General features: G+C 35.6%; 1 protein-coding gene and 1 pseudogene across 2 annotated transcripts in view; both read left to right on the top strand.

Annotated features, from left to right (window-relative positions):
- EPHA3 (EPH receptor A3) overlaps positions 1-25,342 on the top strand; it is a 350,300-nt gene that overhangs the window by 200,473 nt on the left and 124,485 nt on the right. The gene's annotated exons all lie outside the window — the stretch shown is intronic.
- LOC102157486 lies at positions 1,535-9,045 on the top strand (annotated as a pseudogene).

The raw sequence follows: 25,342 nt of genomic DNA, 5'->3' as shown, positions 1-25,342 counted from the left end.
TTTATGTTTTTATTATGTCCCTCTTTAGGTCTAACGGCATTCATTTCCTTAAAGTCTGTTTGTCTGATTTAATGTAGTTACTTCGGCTTTTTTATGCTACTGTTTGCGTGGTGTATCATCTTCCAACTGATTTTTGTTTCTGATTTTTAAGTGGGTTTCCTATAGATAGCTTTAATTGAATCTTGCCTCTTTGATCTAATGTGACAGACTCTGACATATCTTTGGAGTGTTTACTTCATTCACATTTGATATAAAAGTTAATATGTTTGGATTTAGGTATGCCATTTAATATTTGGGTCTATTCATTTAATGCTTTCTTTGTCCCTCTGATTCTCCTTTATTCTTTTCCTGGTTTTGTTGCATCAATAGTTTAACACAATAGTTAGTATATCATTTTGATTCTTATATTGACCGTTTGATTCCTCTATTGACAGTTTAACAAGTGATTTCAGTGTATAACTCTAGCTAAGCAAAATCTACTTCAGATTGCTCCTGAATTACTTCTGGTAAAATATTTTTTGAAATTTTTGTAAGTATAGCTTTCTCGGTGTCCTAAGCTTTCATTGTCATATATGTTATATCACATATGTCTTAAACTCAAATAGAGTCTTACATTTATTTTAACCCGCTCATGTGGCTTTTAAATAATTTAAGAAAAGATGTATTAGTTAATAGTAACGAATGGGAAAAAAGCAAAAATTATGAGATTTTTCACTCATTATATTTGCATTCCAACTTCTCAATACCATATATTGTTTTTCAAAGCTGTCATCAGTAAAATAAAGTGGCATATTCTCTCCTTATCATGGGAGGTGTATAAAAAACTATTCTTGTAGGAATTCCAAATATGATGTTATTGTGGCATCAACTTAGAATTAACTTTACTATTAATTGATATTTTATGTCCATACACAGAGAGAAACAAATACACTCTAAAACCAAATTCTTTATATTGCTTCTCATTGTACTGAACATTTCAACATGCCTTTCCTCATTTGGTTATATTTGAGGGATCTTCTATTACAGAACATGATATATGAGTTAAATATGTTCTGGGAGGCCGTTTTCTCTGTCACAAATTATATGGTCAGATTTCAAGTGTTGCCAAATTTAGTCACCTTCTTCACCATAAAACTATCAGCACATGATCAAATCAATTTTGGAGCCTATATAAAAGCTACTGTTAAGATTTTTATAGTAGTTTGTAATTAATATTTTTTGTTTTGTTTTATGGTGATGTTCAAAGTATGTGACTACTTTTCTGTGTAAACTATGGGCCATGGAGATCACATGAGGATGAATAAGATATTTTCTTCAAACAATGGAAGATTTTTAATTTAGTGAGGATCAATGCTGATGTAATGCAAAGTAGTTGATACTGTGTTTATCAAAGATGCAAAGCTCACTGATTGTAGAGTGAAAGCTACTGGACATAAATTATGAAAGGATACAAATGAAGACACAAATTTTCATGACTGTGCCTCATTTGCAGAGCCTGGTGATAGTCCTGCTGTTCTCAGCATGCTACTCAACGATGACCTCATTGGTAACATAAGATGCATTCAGCTATCTGGCACCTAGATGGCAGCCTGCAAAATATAAACACAGTGCCTTCAAATGGACCATAAAGCTTGACTAAAGTCTACAAATTAGTAATAGGAATACCTGTTACATCATTACATCATCTGGGTACACCCAGCAAATTACTCCCTGATGTATGTATTTAGAAAAAAAAATTTATATGTGTGTGTGTGTAAAAAATTGTTACTTTATGTTTGTTAAAATGTAGTGTTTTATAACGAGAACATACAAACAAAGGTGGACCTGAAAAGGATAGCATTAGGGAACATGCTTTGACTGTGTCAACTGTATTCTGTAAACTGACCTTTGGAACAAGAGCTACAGTTCAGAACTCAGTGGACAGAAACACTTTTCTGCACCTTCAGGAATTAATAAAAGCTTTTCTGTTCTGTGGATGATAGTGACTCACATAAATGTGTTACCATTGATCTGTTTTAGCAATGACATTTAATCCTGTTTTAGGAGAATCTTCCCTAAGGTTGAATGAATATCGCTATGTTTTTTGATTTAGGATGCTTGTAACCTGTGAAGAGAATTTTCTTTAAAAAATGCTGTGTTGTCGTCTTAACCATCTAAGCCTTAGCAGTTCAGGCGAAATTTCTTTTCTTCAAGCCTTGTACTGGATCTGCCTCACAGATCATTTTATGGAGAGAAGTCAGTGATACTAAGATGGTAGATATCAGCAGGTCTAATTGTGATAGAGGAAGCAGGGTTTTAGATAAAGATTTATTCTCATTTCAGAACTTCATCTAGTTGACATTTTTCCTTGAGAATACAAACCTGGGATGCAGGTTCCATGAATTATCTCTATAGCATTATTGTCATAAAGAAATATACCCACCAAGGTGTTTTTCAGTCAAAGAACAGCTTCACTGGGGTGTCTGTCAACTCAGATATGAGGCAGGGAGAATGGATGAGTCATATTTTCGTACCCACTTGAAGTGCCTTTCTTGGTACTTAATATACATGTAAGAGGTAGCCCTTGAAAGGAATCACAGTGAAAGAGAAGTCCTCTTACAACCTAATTCTTGCCTGGGGAGATAAGAGGAAGAAAGCGTTCATCAGTATTAACTGTTTCAAATACTGTAGCTGGCGCAAAAGTAAACACAGGAGGAGAGAATCATCCCGAAATTATGGATGTTATGTGCTATTTTCATGGCACCAGGTGGGAATGTTAACACTTAATCAGTCTCTCTGGCATTATTTCCTGTCCGTATTGCCAGCTTTATCACCGTGAAAGATGCTTTGATCCTCTTCTGCGGTGTCAAGAACAACAGGCCACAGCATCAGTGACATTCCAATCAGTGGGGTATCATTTCACATTACTTGTTATCAGATATGATATTTCACTAATGCATCGTGACAACATTTGGCACAATACCAGGTGTCTCTATAGATATATATAGATGTAGGTATAGATATAGATCTCTTAAAATGGAGATTAACCACAAAGCACTTTTTCTCTCACCGTTCTAGATTTTGAAAGCAGAAGGCAATATTCTCTTTTAAAATATGCTGCAGCTTTCTCTTTGATAGGGCTTAATGTTCTTTTATGAAAAAATTAAAATCTATTTTGAACACACTTATAGTTGCTTCATGTTAAAACAGTGCCAACACTGAAATACTAAGAATTGAAAAGTGCTAATATTGCACACAAGTACCACTTGTGAAAAATGCCTTATGTATTAATAAAAGCTCTTTTTTTGGAGTTCCCATCATGGTTCAGTTGTTAACAAATCCGACTAGGGACCATGAGGTTGTGGGTTTGATCCCTGGCTTCACTCCGTGGGTTAGGGATCCGGCTTTTCCGTGAGCTGTGGTGTAGGTCGCAGACGTGGCTCAGATCCTACGTTGCTGTGTCTGTGGAGTAGGCCGGCAGCTGTAGCTCCGATTAGACCCCTAACCTGGGAACCTCCATATGCTGCGGGTGTGTCCCTAGAAAAGACAAAAAAATAATAATAGTAATAACAAATAAAAGCTCTTTTTTACTAAGTTCTTTTTTAGCTGCTCTGTGTTAACCCTTTGTACTCATTTCAGTGTTCACAACCAATCCTTGAGGTAGATGTATTTGTACTTAGCATACATGTACATGTGGAAAGAGTTTGAGGTTCAAAGAGTTTGAATACCTCTTCCAAGATCACCTACAAAGAGAGAAAGCCCTGATTCTCCCTGAGATGCAGCATCACCATACGCAAGCGCTCTCCACTGTCACTAAAGGCCCCTTTAATATCTTTTTATCCAAGTATTAATTATTATAAAGTTAGAAAAAATAGAAAAATTTAACCATAATTAAAGAGTTGCAGTGTGATATAGAATGATAGTCACAAAAAGTCAGATTGAAATAGTTTAAAACATCTCCACAATCAGGAGTTCCTGTGTAGCTCAGTGCCTTATGAACCCAACTAGTGTACATGAAGATGTGGGTTCCATCCCTTGCCTCTCTCAGTGGGTTAAGGATCCAACATTGCTATGAGCTGTGCTGTAGGTTGCAGATGCAGCTTGGATCGCACGTTGCTATGCCTGTGGTGTAGACTGGGAGCTGTAGCTCTGATTCGACCCCTAGCCTGGGAACCTCCATATGCCGCAGGAGCGGCCCTAAAAAACCAAAAACAAACAAACCAAAAAAAAAAAAAAAAAAGCAATATCCCCACAATTTTCTTTTGAGAATTGTCATTAACCAGTTAGCTAAAGTTGGAGGAATAGCAGGGAGGGAAAAGAAAGGACTGATAAATATTAATGTGTTATAGATCCAAGACAGATTTGGTACATAGGAAGATTTCAGATCTGGGTGTGTTCAAATCCAGTCCTGTATTGCAAACAGAAAGAGCGGGGCATTATTGACAAATGGGGATAGGGAGGGTTATGTGTAAAGAGAAAGTTGAAGAGAAGTAACGAAATACCATAAAAAATTAACAACCACCCACTGATTCCAAAAAGACTGGTCCTAATTGCTTTATATACAATCATAAAATGTATATTGATATATATATTGACCTATAAAGTCAGAACTGTGAGATATCCTGGATAGAAAACAAACAATCATTTTTGCATTATAACAGCAAGAAAATGTTAAGGCTTTTCCTCCATTTCCCCTTTAAAATGTATACAACTTTTATTTTTAATAATTCGGACTATTAATGTGAATGGCTCTATCTGCTTAATGTGTAAAAAACAGACTAGACATTTTTGTAAGATTATTTTTACAATTAAAAAAAAAGAGAAATAACATTTTGTATCAGACCAAAAATGATTCAAATAGATGAGGTAATGCATTCTTTTGCATCACTTCTACATAAGCAGTATTCTTTGAGGTTTCTAAGTGGCTTAAAAGGCAATTTTATAGGTTGAAATATTGTCCTTTCTAGCTTTATGGTCAGAGCAAAACAGTACTCGTCTGGAATGCATATAATATTGCACACGGGGTTAATTAGGTTAGGGATGAATTAATTTGTAACAATTTCCGTTATTTGACAGACATCAATAATATAGTATATTGCTTGCATTCCAGACATCAGCATACTGCCATGACCCAGTCAGATTCAATTTGGGAAAATCTTGGATCATATGAATATTTTATTATTGATTTTTGTAACATCATATTTTACAATCAGGCCTGGTTATAAAACACCATAATAGCTTGAGGAGATATTTTAGAAAGTCATACTGTTGATGAATGGAAATCACGCTTTCTACAGAGAAATGAAAACTCACTGAATGAGATGTTCAGGTATACTTTTGTACATTATTAACAGCTATTAAGGAAATTCTTTTTCTAAGCACTCTCTCAATCCTTTGATTGGATTTTGCGAGGAGGTAGTTGGGGGGAGTATGATGATAGTTTATATAACTTGCCTATCCTGGCTTCTTTTCAAGAACTTTCCATTTCAAACTATTTTTGCCTGAGTAATTTGAATCCTTCTAAAAATAACTCTATTTATCCAGGCCCCCATCCTATGCACATAATGATTAAAGTATCTGAATTTGCACATAAGTGATCAGATGGTTGGCTACTTTGATACAGAGGGTTACATTGATGGTACCTGTGGTTGAATGCATTCTATTACCAAACAAGTGCTTGCATTCATCAAAAACCTAATTGTAGAACTTCTGGTTATGGAAATGCCAAACTGAATCTACTCGCAATGTGTAAAGGTACAAAAATGACACCCTTAAAGAATGATAGACTCAGAAAGCACAAGAATTGCTATTAAGTAATGAGTTTTCTCGTGTGATACACACACACACACACACATATTCAAAAAGGTAAAACATCTTACGCAAGTATTTATATTTTGTTAATTGCATTTAAACAGTTTCATGGAGTCAGAATTATATAAACACACACACGCAAACACATGTACATGCATACACATCTACTCAAAAGAATGATAAATGTTGATGTTACTTAACCCAAAAGTCTAATTGCTCAATTCACTTCCTTGAGTCTCATACTTTTCATATTTATTCAGAATATTTTATTCTTGCTCATTCTTTTATTGACATTTTTGGCCCCTAATATCCCATTCATTACCACCTGTGCTCCTTCCAAGTCTCATTTATTCTTTCTCTAGGTTGTAAAATATAGACAGTTCTCTAAGTTTCTATTCATAAATATCATTTTTCTTTTTTCCTCTGATGTTTTTTTCCTATATAACATGAGAACATGTGGGGAGAGAGCTTGAGTGGGGTAGGGGAAAGAGATTGGGAGTGGGATAATATTGTGGCATGGCATGAGTTCTAGCTACTGTAAATCCACACACACATACACACACACACACACCCCATGTATGTATCCATTGTGTATATGTATGTATGTATTAGGGTTCATTTGTTTCAATAAACAGTAACATTAATTTTGTATCTGGAAGTTGTGTTAGGATACCTAACATACAAAGATATATAGGATATAACTTCTCTTATTGAATTTTCAGTGAATAAGGTTGAAAGCTCCAAAGAGAGATATTGAAATGTAATATACTAAGATTGAAGCATAAGCAAGTGTCAAAATTACAAACAGGAGAACTGCATAGTATACCAGTCAGGATAGTGAAAAAACTAAAATTCATAGAGAATAAGCGCAATGGCGCTATGCATCAAAACTCTATCCAGGGAGTTCCCGTCGTGGCACAGCAGAAATTAATCCAACTAGGAACCATGAGGTTGTGGGTTTGATCCCTGGCCTTGCTCGGTGGGTTAAGGATCCGGTGTTGCCATGAGCTGTGCTGTGGGGTGCAGACGTGGCACAGATCTAGTGTTGCTGTGGCTGCAGCATAGGCCGGCAGGCCTGTAGCTCCAATTCGACCCCTAGCCTGGGAACCTCCATATGCCTCAAGTGCTGCTCTAAAAAGCAAAAACAAACAAACAAACAAAAACTCTATCCAGAGGAGAGGACTTGTCCCAAACTTGTCTTGACTAGAGACAGGCTTATCTTTGTGTGAAAATGGGGGCCTCAGATTGCATAAACTGATGCCATAAAATGCTGAAATAGCTTCTCGCTCTTGTAACGCTAAGCTACTATGTGAATCCCCTGTAAAGAAAGATTGGTGGAAAGATTTAGTTGCTGCTCATAGTGTAATATCTTGCTTTTAATATGCTGCCTATAACCTGTAGAAATATATTTTAAATACTCTTAGATTTGTTTCTACAAATAATGGTATACATATGTATACATATAAAACACAAATACCAGTTCTGTTATTGTAAAAAATTTTATGGATTTAAGCAACGGCTGTGTTCAAAACATTCAGAATTCTGAGCACTGGAAATTTCTGATATTGAAAAATGAGGCATAATTCTAAGAAGGATGGCTCATTGTTTTATTTGTAATGTTATATTACTCACTTTATCAGTAATTGTTATGAGAATGATAGGCAGGCATATATGTACAAAAAAATTCAAATAGAAAATAATGGAGAAACCAGATGCAAGCACCAACTCCCTGCCGTTATCCTCCCACCATGCCCAAGCATTTCTCTTCGTCTGGTGCAGCAGTGTTTCAGGGGCCTCCAGCTGTGGTCAGAATAGTGTTCATCTCGTGCTATTCCCTAGTGTCCCAAAGGTGTTTAATTTTCAAGTTGTAGCTGACACAGAGGAATGGAAATTCAGCAAATGAAAGAGTAACTTGAGATAAGAAACTAAAGGTGACTACAGGAATATTATCTATGCTTTAGGGGAAACATATTCTCCAATGTAATCACTGAACCATCTTGTGTCATCTTCTAATCCTGAGAGACCAATACTAAATAGTCAAGGAAGTCTCCTTTAGGATATGGGATTTTAAATAAAACCATCCTATGAATTTTTCTTTAAAACCATGGAGCTACATAGCAAGAGTTTTTGTTTTGTTTTGTTTTTTAATAGTTATTTCAGTTTTTATTTCAGTTATACAGTTATACAGTTTTTTTTTCTACTGTACAACATGGTGATCCAGTTACACATACACGTACACACTCTATTTTCACACATTATCATGCTCCATCATAAGTGACTAGACATAGTTCCCAGTGCTACATAGCAAGAGTTTTTAATCCTTGTTTGAACTCAATTATATGCTTATTTAGGGCCTTGATGAGCAAAATTATTTATTAGGTTACCAGCAATGAATATAGATACAACATCCCAAAACATATTTGGAAGTCTTGTACAACTTCTGAAAAATTATTAGTGGACTATTTAAATATTGTATTGTTGACTAAAATTACCTTATTCATGTGGTGAGTAACAGCCTATCTCAATGAATAGGTACTATAAATTTCCCTATAAAGTAAAATTGAAGAGAAATTCCTGAAACTAGTCTCATGAGGTGGGTTGGTGAGGCTGCAAGGAGGCAGAGCTGGGCAGCCAGCCGGTCTGAGGGCAGGTGCAAACAGGGTGGCGGGGAGACTACACTGGGGCCCTTCTTGAAATCAGGAATCCTATTTATAGCTTAGGTTCTTCTGAGATTCCCTATGCAAATGCCAAAAATTGGTTATTCCAGATGTTTTCCCCATAGACTATGCAGCAGCTGCTCCAGCCTACATTTCTAACATGTACACTTTCCAAACAGGTTACACTCCTGGCACACTTTACAAAGTGTCACGTACCCTGCAGCAGGGCAGTGCCACCGTACTCCTCCTCCCCCAGACCAGCATATACCTGGTGCATGCAAAGTGCCTGTCTCCAGAAGAGCCCCTACCCACAGCACAAAAATACTACACACATGCCCTGTATGTGGAGCCCGCTCATGGCATCCACCACACCACAGTACAGCCCAAGGGCATGCCAGTTATGCTGTACCTTGCTCGCTCCCATCTCTCCACCTATAGGCAATGGGGTCACTGTGGGCATGGTGATGGGGCCACTACAGTTGTGTCATCATGTATCCTGCTAACTGCCCCCTCCTCAATTCCTGTTGCCTCCCACCCCATCAGTGTGCCCACATTTTGGATCCCAGGAATGCCCACCTAAAGCTACATGCACCCTTAGTGGTGAATATCCAGCAGATGTTTGACGATGGAGCTGTTCCACAGCTGGGGCATCAGCCTCCAACCAGGACTTTCTTCTTAAAGCTCTGGACACTTAGCTTACGCTAGAATGACTCATCCAGCAGGTCCCAACGTCCTTAGTCTCCAACTGACTCTGTGAGTTGGTCGTAAAGCAAATCTTGTTCAATGGGCTCCCAGGCAATTTTTTAACTAACTGTAATGATAAAAGGGAGTATTAATCTATATCTAGTTGAATGCATGTTAAAAAACAAACACAAAAGCAAAGCTTGCTCAATCAACCTGCAGTGACTGATGCAGAAACAATCCAAACTGATGCAATATCCAAAGGAATGGACAAGTATTTTACAATTTGTGTTACTAATGCCCTCTCATTATGTATGCGAAGTCTTAAAATTTAAAAAAGAGAAATTTCTAAAGCCAAATCAGTATTATCGTAGCTCTTGAAAAGTCAAGTTTCAAAAGTTATTACTGATATTCCTCTATCAATAATTATTGAATTAAATTATTGATAATTTCAAAAGTTTTTATTGATATTCCTCTATCAATAATAACCTATAGAGAAATGAATGATGGATAAGGTAAATTTAGGAAGGAGTGCTTGTTCTGTTTCTATTTCTTCACAAGGACGTTCACACCACTGGCTTGGTGTTTTAGCCTGTTACCAGTGTTCAATATAGGAACTTGAATGTAGAGTAAAATATTATCAAGAGCACAAGTATTCCAGCATGCGTTATTTGCTCTTAAAGTTCTGGCTGTAAGCATAATGGAGGCAGAGCATGAATTGAAGGAAGGTATTCAATTGGGATACCTGGGATACCTCCTGGTATCAAGTTCATCTCCACCAACCACTGGCTAGGGGATCTGGGACAAATTCCCTCGACATAAGCAGCACACCAGGGAGATAGGGCCAGTCAGGACTAGAACACAGGTCTGTTACCTTCCAAACTGGGGCTGTTCTTTCTCCTTCATTGAAGGATAGAGTTGAGTAAGGAAGCTGTGCTTATAGTTTAAACTAAAATAATAATTTAAAGTATTTAAATATAAGATAAAATAAGTTAAAATATTTTATGCTTTTAGAAATTCTCTGAAACCATTTTATTAAATATGCACTTCCTTTAAATTCCTGTTATTCCATTGGAAGATCCACATTGTTCTACTCATTTATTAATTGCTTGTGCTTCTGAGACATGTTTAATTTATTATCGAGGGTGAGTAAACAGAAAGAGGTTAGAGAGAAACAGAAAGGAGTACCATAGAGCCTTGTCGACCAGCTTGGACAAAAGAGCAAATTTAGAAGTGTATATAGGGAGTTCCCGTCGTGGCTCAGCGGAAACGAATCCACTAGGAACCATGAGGTTGCGGATTTGATCCCTGGCCTTGCTTAGTGGGTCAAGGATCCGGCGTTGCTGTGAGCTATGGTATAGGTTGCAGACGTGGCTGGTATCCTGCATTTCTGTGGCTGTGGCATAGGCCAGCAGCTGTAGCTCTGATTAGACTGCCAACCTGGGAACCTCTGCATGGCATGGGTGCGTCTCTAAAAAGCAAAAAATAAATAAAAATTTGAAGTGTATATAAAATTGAGTCCCTAAATATTCAATTAATAAATACCTTCACAGAGATAGTCTCCATATCTTGCTACTTTTAAAAAATCAAAAGAATAAGACTGAGTTAAAATAGCATTCTGGGAGTTTCCATGGTGGCACAGTGGTTAACGAATCCGACTAGGAACCATGAGGTTGCGGGTTCGATCTCTGCCCTTGCTCAGTGGGTTAACGATCCGGCGTTGCCGTGAGCTGTGGTGTAGGTCACAGACGCAGCTCGGATCCTGCGCTGCTGTGTCTCTGGCGTAGGCCAGTGGCTACAGCTCCGATTCAACCCCTAGCCTGGGAACCTCCATATGCCGCAGGAGCGGCCCAAGAAATGGCCAAAAAGAAAAAAAAAAATAGCATTCTGTAATGGTATTAAGCTTGTTGAAGAAATATCATTTACAAGGCTGAGCTGCTGCTCCTAGTGCTGTGATATTTAGATATGTAAACATAGTGGCTTCTGTTAATTTAGATCCGTAATACCTTATGCAGTGTGGAACTGAAGTATCTTATTTCTGAGGTTTCACCTGTCATAGACTAAGTCTAGAATTTTGGTAGGATTGTATAAATTCTGGCATAAACTATTCAAATGAATCCACTTCATTGGAAAAGTCCACTGGGGGTGAGGGAGGAACATAGTAACTAATCACAGAAATGTATATTCTTATCTCATTCAGGAGAGTTTCCTATTTGGAACCAAGGAATTGTTCAAGTATCCATTGGGTCTTTGGAAATAATGCTGTGATCACCTAAAAGAGCCTGCCAATTATTGCCATATGTGAATGTGGTTTTCGCAATCTGAACACTTATCCCCTATGATTTGGACTAATAGTTCTAGCCTTTTACTTCGCATTTACTGTCAGAAAAGCTATCAGACAGAGGAGACATTGATCAGTGCCAACATGATACAAATTCGGACAAGCGGCTGAAAGTTGAAAGGATCACATCACCTTAGCAACAGTCAGTACTTATGAAGAAATAAGTCTCAGGAAAACTAGAGTCTCAAAGTCAGATACGTTTTGAAACTCAGTAAAAGAAGGCTCCCTCAAGAAGTGAGGACAAGCTGTGGAGGGAAGTCAGCCAAGTTTGTGTTTGCTAGTGCATATGGCAACCAAAAAATAAAAGTAAAAAATTGCCAGTGCTGGGAGTGGGAAGAGTGAATCTATATAAAGATGCAAGGGGGCTTTGAGCTACAAAGTCAGAGGCAGTCCTTTCAGTTACCCCAGGGAGACCCATTCAGCTCTTTCCGCCAGTAAATACAAGGATTGCAAAGAGTGAAGGCATTAGTCTTTAATGGGATGGACTGGCATATCAACCAGGAACCAAGGGCAAAACATTGTCTGTGTTAAATAAAAGTTATATAGATATAATATATCTATGGAAATCTCCAGGATCACAAAGAGATAGTTGGAAGTTTGGAAGGAATGGCCAAGTATCTATCAATAATTTACTTGGACAGGAAAGTGCTATGTTGTGATATATTTTTGTGAATCCTCTGAAAAAAATTATAATTTTAAGAGAGATGGATATTGCATTACTATTCTAAGGCGAAACAAATGCCTAATACATTTCTAAAAATGGAAAACTTGAAAAGGTTGATGAAGTTTAATGTTGTTCAAATATACAACCAAATGTATTGATTTTAGTCATAAATTTTAGAAATGTTTGTATACATTTTGTAAATGTTTACTTATATGAATATGCAATAATACCAATTTCTAATATGTATTTCAAATTTATTATCCTCATTAAATTCTCATGAATTCATAGTATGGCTCTTTTACTATTCCTATATTATAGACACAGAGAAACTGAGAGATGAAGAGGCTTTGTAACTTGTTCAGCTGCATAGGCAAAGTCTAAGTAGCAGAGTCAAGATTTGAACCTGAAAAGTCTAAACATTGCTCTTAACAGTTACAATATGTACATCAAAATATATCTCCTGCTGGTTTTTTAGTATTATGGTGCATTTTAAATTGTTTGTCCAGTAGTCATGATATATTTTTGTTGATCTGCTCATTATTTTTCTTTTTTCTGTTTTATGATAAATGGTGTATATTAGCAAAATTAGGCAAATGTTGGAGTCCATGGAACACAGATTTTTCATGATCAAATCAATGTCTTGCTCATGATCAAATCAATATCAGTGTTCCAGTTTAATTACTACCATGTTCTGAGAGGAAGAATCACCCAACTCAGTAAAGACACTTTGTTTTTCTAATGTATCTATAACATAGATTTCTCCAGCAATATTTTATTGTACTCTTTTTATGTTAAACAAAACCCATATTCTTGACAGCCAAATGTATCAGCTGTCATTAAACAAAAGCCTATCTAACAAAGAAAATTAAATGCAGCACTTTTCTTAACATGAAAATATTGTAATCTGTTTCTTTGCAGTATAAATACCACACAATTTAGTAGAGCAAATGCTTACTTGACATTTCCAATTGACTGACAGTGTAACACACCCCACATTAAACTATTGTGTCCTTACACATAATATATCCATTCACTGCCCCCTCAGGAAATAGAAAAAGCAGCCAACAACCAAACGGGGAGCTTAGATGTCAGTCCTTATGCCTTCTTCCACCTTATGCTCTGTTTCTATTCTATGTCCAAGACCTATCAACATTATCTACATAATATATCTCAAATGAATTAACTTGTTTCTATGCCTATAATTTTTTTCTATGTCATATCATCTCTAATTTGAATTATTTCAGTAATATCTTGTCTTCCCCATTCTTGACTCAGTTCAATTCATTTTCTCTAAAGAAGCAAGAACAATCTCTGAGCTCTTTGAAATGTAAATCTGATTATGGTGTACCTCACCTCGGCATAAAACCTTTCAATGACCTCCCAGGACACTTAACTATATAAAACCAGCCCTTAATATAACCTTGAAGGCCTGCATAGCCTGATTTGTCTTCATTCCTCCCCAGACTGGAGGCCTATATATCCTATTTCAGCTATACTCTTTTTTTTCCCTTCATTTTCATTAACTGTTAAAACTCTTTCCTGCCTCGCAACTTTCACCAAGAATGCTCTGCCTTCCACTTTTTGCTTCTGTCATTTACATAGCACATCGATGTTTTAGTGCTTTGTACATATCACTCACTTTTAAGGTTAGATGGTACACATAATTATTGTTACTCAACTGGAAATTCAGTTAGACCTTTTCTAAGCTGACTTAATATGTTCATTCAGGAAATTAAGTTTCTTTAGTAAATATACCTTGTGTATACTTTTTATTCTGGGGTTATTTGCTTAAACATAATAGAAGAATTTCTTTAAAATAAATATTTAGGAGAAGGAGAGTCTCCTAGACTTCTTTATTTCTATTTTAAAATATCATTTATATTATCATTAATCATATATATAATAGCATATATATTCTGCACTTAGCACCTAATACAGCACAAACATATATATATGTGTACATTTTCTTGTCTTCTTATTTTTCCATTACGAAACTTCATTATTGAGTCATAGCATAAGACTAACTCTTTAAGGGAAAATTTTGTCTACTAAGATGTTTATGACTGGTTGAACCTAATAATTGGCCATGAGAAATATTATAATGGGACTTACTATGGAGATGAGGAGAAGGCTTCTATTCTTTTCCCAAAGTTTATTGTATTTATTGGTTGCTTTTCATGAGCCAAGCATTCTAGGTGCTCATTATCTTAGCTGTCACACCACGTTAATATAATAGGAGTTGAGTTTTAAAGTGTAGAATTTTTTTATACATATGTTTTATAAAAGCAGGGTCATACCTTCGTCATTTAGTTTATAGGTAGGTCTAGTAACTATATTTCCTTGCAAGATATAGCAGTTATCAACTAAGTGGAGCATAGTTTGGAAAAAGGATTTCAAGTAATGGTAATTTTCTCAGTCCTTTAAGCACACAGATGGTTAAATGTGAAGGCAATCAAAAATGAGACCTGGACTACCTGGAAAATGAGTTTGGCTTATTTCAGATGTTACTGAACATGATATTAAATTTAATGTAGTTACACAATTTATTCTCCTTTTTAGTTATAGATTCCTATTATATATCATCCAATAAATTGAAACTACTATAAACCAAGATTTCCTCAGAAGGAAAATGGTATGGATCCAAAGGTTATAAGTTAGGTTAAGGCACTTTAAATGTGCTATTTTCCGGTCCTAATTAATAAAAATTTTATTGGTTTTAAAAATTACTTGTCACTTAGTTGTGAATATATAATCAGAGTGCCAATTTCTGAAGTGCATCAAATCTACCCCCAAATCTTGGGAAAGGACCTATTTTTTTTCACTCTTATAGTTATCCTGAGTATTTACTCTTCAGTAGATAACTTTGAAGAAATCCAAATACAATGTAATTTTCTAGTGAAAATCACTTTTATGATATATAAAGCTGAATATTTTATTTTCCTAGGCTACTTGAAAATTCTTAATGTCCAGGAGACAAATAAATTTCACAATAAAGTGGAACTGCTTTTGCCCTTTTGATTGGAAACTGTTTATGGCATGCTTTCCCCCTACTACACAATAAAGCTCCTTGTTTCAGCCGCTAACATAGAGAAAGTAGAAAATCCATTCTGTGGTAAACAGGCAGAGACCTCTGCACAGAAATCTAGCTCACAAATACCTTTCTAGCCGACCTACAACAGTTAAGCATTCTCTGTTTGTTATGAATAGAATTTCCTTCCATCAAGAGCCATTCATCTTGCTAGACATAGACAGAGACTTGAGATATTGTTGGAAAAAATGACTATTGGCAAACAGATATTGCAACAAAATGAGGTAATCAATTTTCCTGTGCCCAGTACGATCTAATATTTTTATAGTCAAACTATGTAAAATTGTCAAAGTAATTTTTGGGTACAGATCCATTGTTGGTCTTTTATTAGTTATCACTTCTAAATTTTATGGGATGAGAAAACAGTGGACACAAAAACACATACATCTGTAGGTCTGGCAATTCCTCAGACATGGGTGTAATTTCTAGTTATAGTATTTAATGGTGGGATAAGCAGCCAATGTGCTTAGTGTCAGTAAGCCTCAATCATCTCCTCTGGACAGATAATACCTGTCTCACATGACTTTTCTAAGTGCAGAAGTGAAGCACAAGTACAATGTGAGACAAGGAAGGAATTTTCAGTAAACGGTATTTATTACATTACACAGAGGTGAGGTGTTCTCTTCAGGTAGCTAGGTCTGGGGAAAGTACTGCAAGCAGATAATGCAATCTGCCTGGCCTTTCAAAGGCTGTTGGTACAGGATGTTACTCAAGGTCCCATTTCCTTCCCATTGTATGAGATCTAAACCCCTAAATGTGCAGAATATAAAAGGACAAACAATTACTTTAAATGAGTTTCTGAAGTCACTTAACAAAATTTTAAGTAGTCACTCCAGAGAGTGGATGGAACATATAGTGATCTCTGCCCTGAAGAAATACTTGCAATCTAAATTAGAGAAACACACTCATGCACACATGCACACACACACACACACACACACACACACGTGGCTATTTTAACAGAAAGACACATCATTCTTCATCCTCACTCTCCCTCTCCCTCTCCCTCTCTTCCTCCCTCAGTACCTCTCTCCACACACACACACACACACACACACACACACACACACAAATATTTCAAGGGTAGCAACACTGTGTCCCTGTCATTTGTACTAAAAGAGTGGTATCTATTTACCAACTATAAGCAATACATTTTCATATTTCCTCTGTAATATTTTCTCCTATTTTTCTGCCCCTTAATTCTCTTATTGTTGATGGACTTAACCTTTTTAGTCCTTTCATTGCAATACATCTATCTCCCAAATTGAATATAATGTTTTAGGATAATAGTTGTAACTGAAAAAAATGTTTATCTCAATATTTAGAAATTAACCATTTTGAGGTATTCAGGACTGTTGCACTTTATTTTCGTGATACCATTAAATACTACTATCTGTTTCTGTGGCAATTGTCCATGAGATTCTTCTGTATATTTTAGGAAGTTTCTTTCCACCCTAATTGGTGGAGAGGAAGATTATTAAATATTTTTTTATATTTTTAATGTACAAGTTAGTATTGCTTTATATGTTTGAAATTTTATAGAGACAAGATTTTTCCTTTGAAAAACTTCATGTTCTTATGCAAATAGAAAAAATGATTTTTCCTTGAATGAGATGTAATTAATTTTATTTGAAATTCAAATTTACAAACATACATTCTACACAATTATGAATATTCTTATCTTCCTTAATAGTTTCAAAATAAGTGATTGGGTTAAGGTTTTTTGAAATGCTCATTCAACTAATGATTTTGCTGATCCCGTGGGCATCTAATTACAATAGTTTTTTATGTTTTCCTTGTGAGTCATTCCTACACATTTAAGGGAGTGAAGTTCAGAATGCTTTAAATATAAATCCCCTTTCTATCTTGGAGTAAATATTTACCATAAGCCTTAAAATGAATAAAAAGAGACCCTAGAATTATACTAACTCACTTTATATTTTTTTTCTATACTACTTTATACATTTCTATTAGCCATGAAGTATGTCAAACCAAATATTGACTACCTTGGGAGTTCCCGCTGTGGCACAGTGGAAATTAACCCAACTAGTATCCATGAGGATGCAGGTTTGATCCCTGGCCTTGCTCAGTGGGTCTGGCATCCGCTGTTGCCATGAGCTGTGGTGTAGGTCACAGAGGTGGCTCAGATCCCGCATTGCTGTGACTATGGTATAGTCTGGTAGCTGTAGCTCCGATTTGACCCCTAGACTAGGAACTTTCATATGCTGTGGGTGATAAAAAAAAGCAAAAAAAAAAAAAAATATATATATATATATAGACTACTTTTAAATTGCAGACTGCTCTGGTTGGAAATATCTTGTGATCATGAAGTGAATGCTCCATGTATAAAGGACACATTATAGGTTTATTTTAAATCCATTTGCTTTTTAACCACAATGTTATCAAATAGTCATTTAAATAAATTTCAAACAATAAAAATGGAATGGAAAGATGTTAGGATTATACGAATTGTTTAAGGTGTACATTTGAAGGTCGCAGAGGTATTCCTCAGAATAGAACAAAAAATGACATTATTTTAAAATAAATGTGGTGTTCCCATCATGGCTCAGCAGTAACAAACCTAACTAGTATCCAAGAGGACAGGGATTCGATTCCTGGCCCGGCTCAGTGGGTTGAGGATCTGGCACTGCTATGAGCTGTGGTGTAGGTCACAGACATGGCTCAGATCTCACATTGCTGTGGCTGTGGTATAGGCCAGCAGCTACAGCTCTGATTCAACCCCTACCCTGGGAACTTCCATATGCTTCAGGTAAGGCCCCTATAAAGAAAAAATGAAATGAAATAAATAAAAGTATTTGAAAAGTACAGCTGATTTAAAGGGCTTTTGATAAAATACAATAAGGTTTTATTCCTCAAAATTCTAGATAGCCATCTTCTTTTTTAAAGAGTAGATCATTAACAATAAGTACTCTGAGAGCAACTGTTTTTACAATTATCTTGCAGTATTTACAGATTTTTTCCTCAGGTTTTCCTTTTTTTAAGTAGGTTTTCATTTAAATCCTGAATATTTTAAATTGTGCTATTTTCTATATAAACTTTTCCAAATGGAGTTATTAATTACTTGAGATCAAAAGTGTGAAATTTTCATTAGTAGGACTGTCAACATTTGCAGTCAACCATGATTTTCCCCCATGTTGCATTTTTTTTTTAAACAATAGAGAGAAAAAAATGGAAACTCCTTGACCTTCTAACAGATGCAAGAGCTAATCAAAAACATGGTGTGTGTGCATGTGTGTGTGTGGGGGGAGAGTGAGAGTAATCTAGATGTATGGATTTAGGCCCCACATATAGCACACATTTAGTTTTGCACTTTTACATAACATACCTCTAAAGGTCCCATTACACACACACACACACACACACACACACTCTAAAGTGTTTTGATAATTTTTGTATGTATATGTGCAATCTTTATGCTTCTAAGACTTGTTTAAAGTTTTTAATTAGATAAGTGAAAATGTTAATAAGAAAATATAAACAATAAAAGCAGGATTGCATACATGTTATTTTATCCTGCTTTTTTACCATAAGATATTGTGAATATCTGAGTGAGATATAATGTGTATCATAAATGTATAAGAAAAGCAGAATTTATGTCTGAAATTGTATGAAAATAGCATAATTTAACCACTTTTCTAATTCAAAGCATTATATTTTTTCTAAATTTGCCAATATTATAAGTAACACTGTTCATATATCTTTGTATATATAAACATACACAGGACCTATTTTTTCTCTGTACATTCATATACATTAGTTCTTGGAAATAGCATCTGACATTTTTCATGACTTGTATCTCAAATGCCTAATTGGGGGTGACTGTAAATTTATGACGACGATACTAGTCTCCTAAAATTGACTTATTAAGATGAGTGTTGGGTTGCTGACATCTCCAAGCTCTATCTAGTTCCAAGATTAGAAAATGCTAATCCGTAGTAGGGTTTATTTAGACATGGAAGTGATTTACTGCCTCCAAAATCCTTTCCTAGGAATAGTTTTCTTAGACATTCCAGGGCTATTCTGTTCTAAAGAAAACTTCTGGCATAATTCTAAAAACCTTTTCCAGGCTTTCTCTCAGTATGTCCTGAGTATATGATTTTCTCTTTTATAGTCTCTCTCTCTCTCTTTCCTTCCCGTTTTAGTATTTACCTGCTCATTGCATACATATTCCTATGCATTTGTAAATTTTATTACTGGTGCTCATTCTCTGGGCATCGATAATTAGAATAGAAAAACTCAGCTAGCACTACTCTAGAACACACAATTCCTCCTGAGAGTAGAAGTCAACTGAAAAGCTGGAGAAATACCACATCCTTAGGAACGGGGGTCTCTTTTAGCATTCTCTTTGTGGTGAACGTGCATTGCACATATTTCAGTGTTACTGGCACCTGTCTTGCTAAATCTGGTGGAACAGCAACAAACACAATAAAGTCTTGTTACTAAGCTATCTTTGAGCCACACTAGATTGTGATTGATTCTGTTGTGTTTAATGGTAGGGTGGCATTTTGCCTTAGGCTTTTTTTATTGAACAGTGGAAGGAACAGAAGAAGGGACCACTTGATCACTTGGTAAATGCTGCACATTGTAGACAGGGTTTAATGACTGAACATAGCCACTTCCAGTGTATTGAAATGCCTCTGCCTTGCTCAAAGCATTGTACCTCTATTCAAATAGCAAAGAATAGAGTTCCTGTAAGATTGTGGAGTGCAGCTCATTTTGGGAATAAACAGTTGCTTTGACCTTGTACCGGCAAATAGACCCTGTCAGGCCTGGAATTGCAAGGCCAGGAAATCATCTGTTTAGTCAGTGCTGGTTCTGGTCATTAGTTTGTGTTTATGGCTGGGAATTGATAATATAGCCCTGTGTATATAGAGCTCAGGTCTGAATACTAAAAGGACTCTATTTACCAACAGCTTTATTTTTTAATTTAAAGTTAATTCAAATTGAAATGAGCCTTTTAACCCTTAATTAGGACCATGTTTTCTCTTAAAAGTCAACCACATTAGTCAACTGGAGACAAAATTCACTTTGCAATTGAAAAGCTGTCTACTTTCTTTCAACAGTAGCCACCATGGTTTACTAAGTGCATTTGTTTTCCTTTCACTATGGTAACTTTACCCATTCTCTGTATCAGCATAGCTTAAACCCATCAATTATAACTTAGAGGGAAAGTGTGCTATGTGCTTTGGGAATGAGGCCAAGATTCTATCCGGAAGCTTTTTTATAATTATTATTCATTGTATAGGTAGTGCTCATAATACCCCCTATTTCATACTTTTTTTCTTTATTCTTTTCCAAAGCTGGCAGTTTGTTATTTTATCCCACTACTGACCCATAGTATTTAGTTACTGTTTTATTGTTACCTCTTTATAAATATGGTATCAGAAGATTCCCAAAATATGTCCAATTCATTTACTGAAAATTGGTATTACTGTGGCTTCCTTCTATTATTTTATTCATATTTTTTGTGTTTCTCAATAGAAAGTTAACATTTGGCAAGGGCTTCATCATTTTTGTTTCACTGTGGCCCATCCTGGGGTTTTTCAGTAAGTTTTGAGGTTTGCTCAGTAAATGAGCCACAGGTATTCTCACTAACTGGGCACTTAAAACTGAGGAACTAAAAAGAAATAGATTAAAAAGACAAAGATAAATAAAACCTTATTTCAAACTAACAGAAGGAAAAAGTATTCTCTTTTAAATTATATGTTTAATACTGTACTTCTTTACCTTATCACTAAAAGAGAAGAAGAAAATCACACATTCTTACATTAAAAAATTAAAAATAGTAATTCATGTAAACATTTTTAATTTTTATTAATTTCCATAAGATTCCCAAATTTTGAACATTCTACTCTATCTAAAATGTACATAAAGGAAGAGTATAATGAAATATACTTTTTATACTATTTATACTTTTTATATATTGAAAGTATAAATAGGGAATTATTTATTTGGCACTCAATTTATCTTTCAGTCCACCTGATCATGAAATTAACATGTCCTTTCAATACATACTGCTCTGATACAGGAAAACACTGAAAAGGGCAAAATTCTGTAATTCCCTTTTCAAGTATATCTATTTTAAAACAGAAGAAAAACCTCTTTTCTTTGTCTTATTTCCCTATGTGATTTTATACTTTTAATGGCTAATTTTAATCCTTAAAGCAGGAATGAAAGTGAAGATACTTTGCTCTATTTTTTTTTCTACTTAGAAAGCTCAAGGAATCTTACAAATTTGGTATAAAAATTATTAACCTATAAAAATGTCTAGCCTGAACAATTTAGAAACTAGTTAGTCAATACCCATCATTTGATAAATGAGGAACTTAAAAGTCCAGAGAGGACAACAGGTTGCAAGTTAATTACCCACTTAAAAAGTGTATCTCACCAACTTCTAGGCTCTGGGCAGTGTGCTAGACACTGAGCCTATAAAATGAAGAGGAAATAACTCTTGTCTCTATATTGCTCAGAGTCTGACCTGGGAATAGACAATAATTACTGAAAATGGAACTTAAGACTCATTTTAGAAGAGGAAATCACTACCCCAACCACCTTATTAAAATTTGAAGACAACTCATCAATGCCTTTGAGATAATACCAATTCAGTAGTACAGACTAGATCAAAAGCTACACTTCCACTTTCTCAGTCTAGAGGTCTTACTATCAGATGCTGAAAATACCTTGGAGTGTTGGGATAAAAAGAAACCAAATCAGGGAATTTCTGGTGGAAGTAACTTTAAAAATGTCTTATTGCAAAGTGTCTTAATTACTCACATTCTCAAGTGAGAAGATCCATTTCTAAAATAACAATGCCATATGGAATTAATTGGTCTCCTCTAAAGAGATTGTGAATTTTATCACTATGACTGGACACAATAAAGGGTCTAGGTCATTTTAAGAGATCAACACATGTTTATTTTTTGAAAGTGAATAAATGAAATCCAAACATTGCATGAACAAGTTTGATTCCTGGTAAATCCATGTTGATAACCAGTAGGATTTGAGAAGACGCTGTATCCTATTTTTAATGGTTAATTTAGTTTCATGGATCATCCTACTCTGATCAACACACACATACACAAAAGGTGGCAGTTTGCTTCCACTTAAAAGGTCTTATACTATTTGATCACTCTTTGGTTTTCCTACTGTGAGGTAGAAATCTATGAATAATTTTACCAGTTTTCCACTGACAACAACATGTACTACTGGGTTAGCTGAGGAAAGATATAAACTAGAATCCTGTCATTTTGTGCATCAGGCTTTGAGTATGTGCATTTCCACCTTTGTTAAATATTGCTTTAGTAGCTGGCCAACAGAGAGAAGGCCTTAACTATATGGCATAAGGGTTTTGTTTTGTTTTTGTTTTTTTTAATTTTAAAACTTAAAGCTGGGTAAATCTGAATCAGTATTTATTTACTGTTTTTGCCTGTTCTTTGTTCTTTGGTATTCTATAATAAGTTAACCACGACTTCCTTTGAGTAAGAAAAAGAAAGAAAACGCATTAACATGTGCTTTCTATTCCTTTCCTGGGTTTTATTTTTTTGAAGGCTAAACCTTCTCAGACTGTAAAAAAATACATAGTGAGAGAAACGTAGTTTTACATTCAAGGAAGGGGAGGAGATATTTTCAAATTACAATCATTACTGCTGCTACTGTAACCAAAGATAATAAAACACAAGTATTTATGCCCCTTAGAAGTAAAGTTTCAAATTTTTGTGTGACAATTTTTTTAAAGAATGAAAACAATTTAATAGAAGGACAGGTATTTAACTTCAAGTCGATTTATTGCAAGGGAGGGATATTATTGGCGAGAAAAAGTTTAAAGTAAGTGTATTATAGAAGGAATTTCCCCTGAAAGATAATATTTCTTACCAATAAAATAATTTTATTGATGAATATAAACTTTTTAGTCATTCTCAAATCTGTTGAACAGTTTGAGCGGAGGATTAGAGATTCCGTTTGTATCAATAAAAGGAAAATTCACATGTATGCCTCCCACATTTAGTGGGTCATCCTATTCTTAAAGTTGCCAGACAACACCTGCCCATCCAACAAAAGCACAATTGCTCATCTGCTTATAATAAAGTTAGACCTTGAATACATAGAAAATCCTAGAGAATTCACAAGAGCATTTCTGGTATCTTATTGGAAATAAATAGCAAAAGGCTTGCATATGTTTAAATGTGTTGTATTAAAATTTTTTTAGATGATTATTCTTCAGTGTCATACCAACAGTTTAGAATCGGTAGGAAAATAATTTGCCTTTAATGAGTGATTTACATAAAATTAAAAGCAGAAATTCTCTTGCTTATTTAGACTATGAATCTCTTTATCTTAGGTATGCTACTCTTTCTATTTATGCTTCAGTTTTCCATTCTGTAAAATAAGGTTAACAATGCCTTGATTATTTCAATAGAACTGTTGTGAGATTTAATTGAGATGGTATATGTGAAAGTTCTTAAAGAAAAAAAAGTCTTTTTTTTTTTTTTTTGTCTTTTGTCTTTTTAGGGCCGCAGTTGCGGCATATGGAGGTTCCCAAGCTAGGGGTCTAATCGGAGCTACAGCTGACAGCCTACACCACAGCCACAGCAACATGGGATGTACATGGCAGCTCACAGCAACACTGGTTCCTTAACCCACTGAGGAAGGCCAGGGATAGAACCCGCAACCCTATGGTTACTAGTCAGGTTTGTTAACCACTGAGCCACGATGGGAGCTCCAAAAATATGTCTTCTAAATTTAGGATTTTACAATAGAACCTAGAGTCGTACACAGAATTTAGTTGGCATTCAATGAGTATCTATAAATTGGTGGTTAAATCCTATAAGCAAGCTACCAAGTGCCAGAATGCAGAGTAGAGTGTGTCCCTAACTGTGTATCACCTAATATTCTGATTTCAGTGTCCTCAGATGTAGAACACAAGACTGACCAATGTGATTTCTTAGGATCTTTCTGGCTCCTTTAAGCAATAATTCTGCTTAATGAATACATCTCACCTGAATTTTCTTTGTCTTTTATATCATTTAGAAATGCTTTCTGCTGTTAAGTAAAAGAAACTTTGACCACAGTGACTTCACTTTTTCTGACACTATAAAGGATTTTGATATAGGTGCTTTCTGGGTCGACAAGTGCAGGGTACACATCTCTCTGAGTTTCTTGGTCTTTAATTTATTGTTGCACGTAAGCCATTATGCTCATAATCAATGCTAATGTAGATGAAGTGGTTTCAGTTGCATTTGGATCATCTTATTAGAAGGAAAAAAGGTATCTCAAAGACTTTCATCGGATTTCTCTTTGTATCTCTTTAGCCATCTCCTTGGCCATAACTTTGGCCATCCATCCCTATTTGCAAATGAAATCTGAGTTAGGGAGTAACCTGGCAGAATGCAGTTCTAAATAAAATCAAGATTTCTGCTAGCAAGCAGGAAGTAGGATTTGGATATTGAATATGTAACCGACAGTACCCACCACATTCCTCTACTTAACGGTTTGTCTTTTCGTGTTGATCTATTTATGTATTTAATTACACTTCTTACAGGCCAACTCCTACCATCTTTTCAAAATCTTTCTCAAATGGGATTCCTTCTGTGTATTTCTTCCAACAGCCTAATCAGAATGGAGTGCATGCTCCACGTGGCCTTAGTTAAATGTCTGTTGCTGCTTTCAAATGGCAAGGGATTTTTTTGGAATGGACAGAATTAGGGACATTTGTATCTTCAAGACTAACAAGGGAGTTCCTTGGTGGCCTACCAGGTTAAGGATCTGGCATTCTCACTGCTGTGGCTCAGGTTGCAGCTGTGGTGCAAATTCCATCCCTGGCCCTGGAACTTCTGCATGCTTCAGGTACAGCCAAAAAAAAAAAGGAGTTCCTGTTGTGGCTCAGCGGAAACGAACACAACTAGGATCCGTGAAGATGTGGTTCAATCTCTGGCCTCACTCGGTGGGTTAAACATCCAGTGTTGCCATGTGCTGTAGTGTAGATCACAGATGTGACTTGGAACTGGCGTTACTGTGGCTGTGACATAGGCTGGTGGCTAAGCTCTATTTCGACCCCTAGCCTGGGAACTTCCATATGCTGCCCTCAAAAGACAAAAAAAAAA

Source organism: Sus scrofa, chromosome 13, assembly GCF_000003025.6.
Source record: "Sus scrofa isolate TJ Tabasco breed Duroc chromosome 13, Sscrofa11.1, whole genome shotgun sequence".
NCBI classification, from domain to species: domain Eukaryota; kingdom Metazoa; phylum Chordata; class Mammalia; order Artiodactyla; family Suidae; genus Sus; species Sus scrofa.
This window is presented reverse-complemented; position numbering and strand designations above follow the sequence as displayed.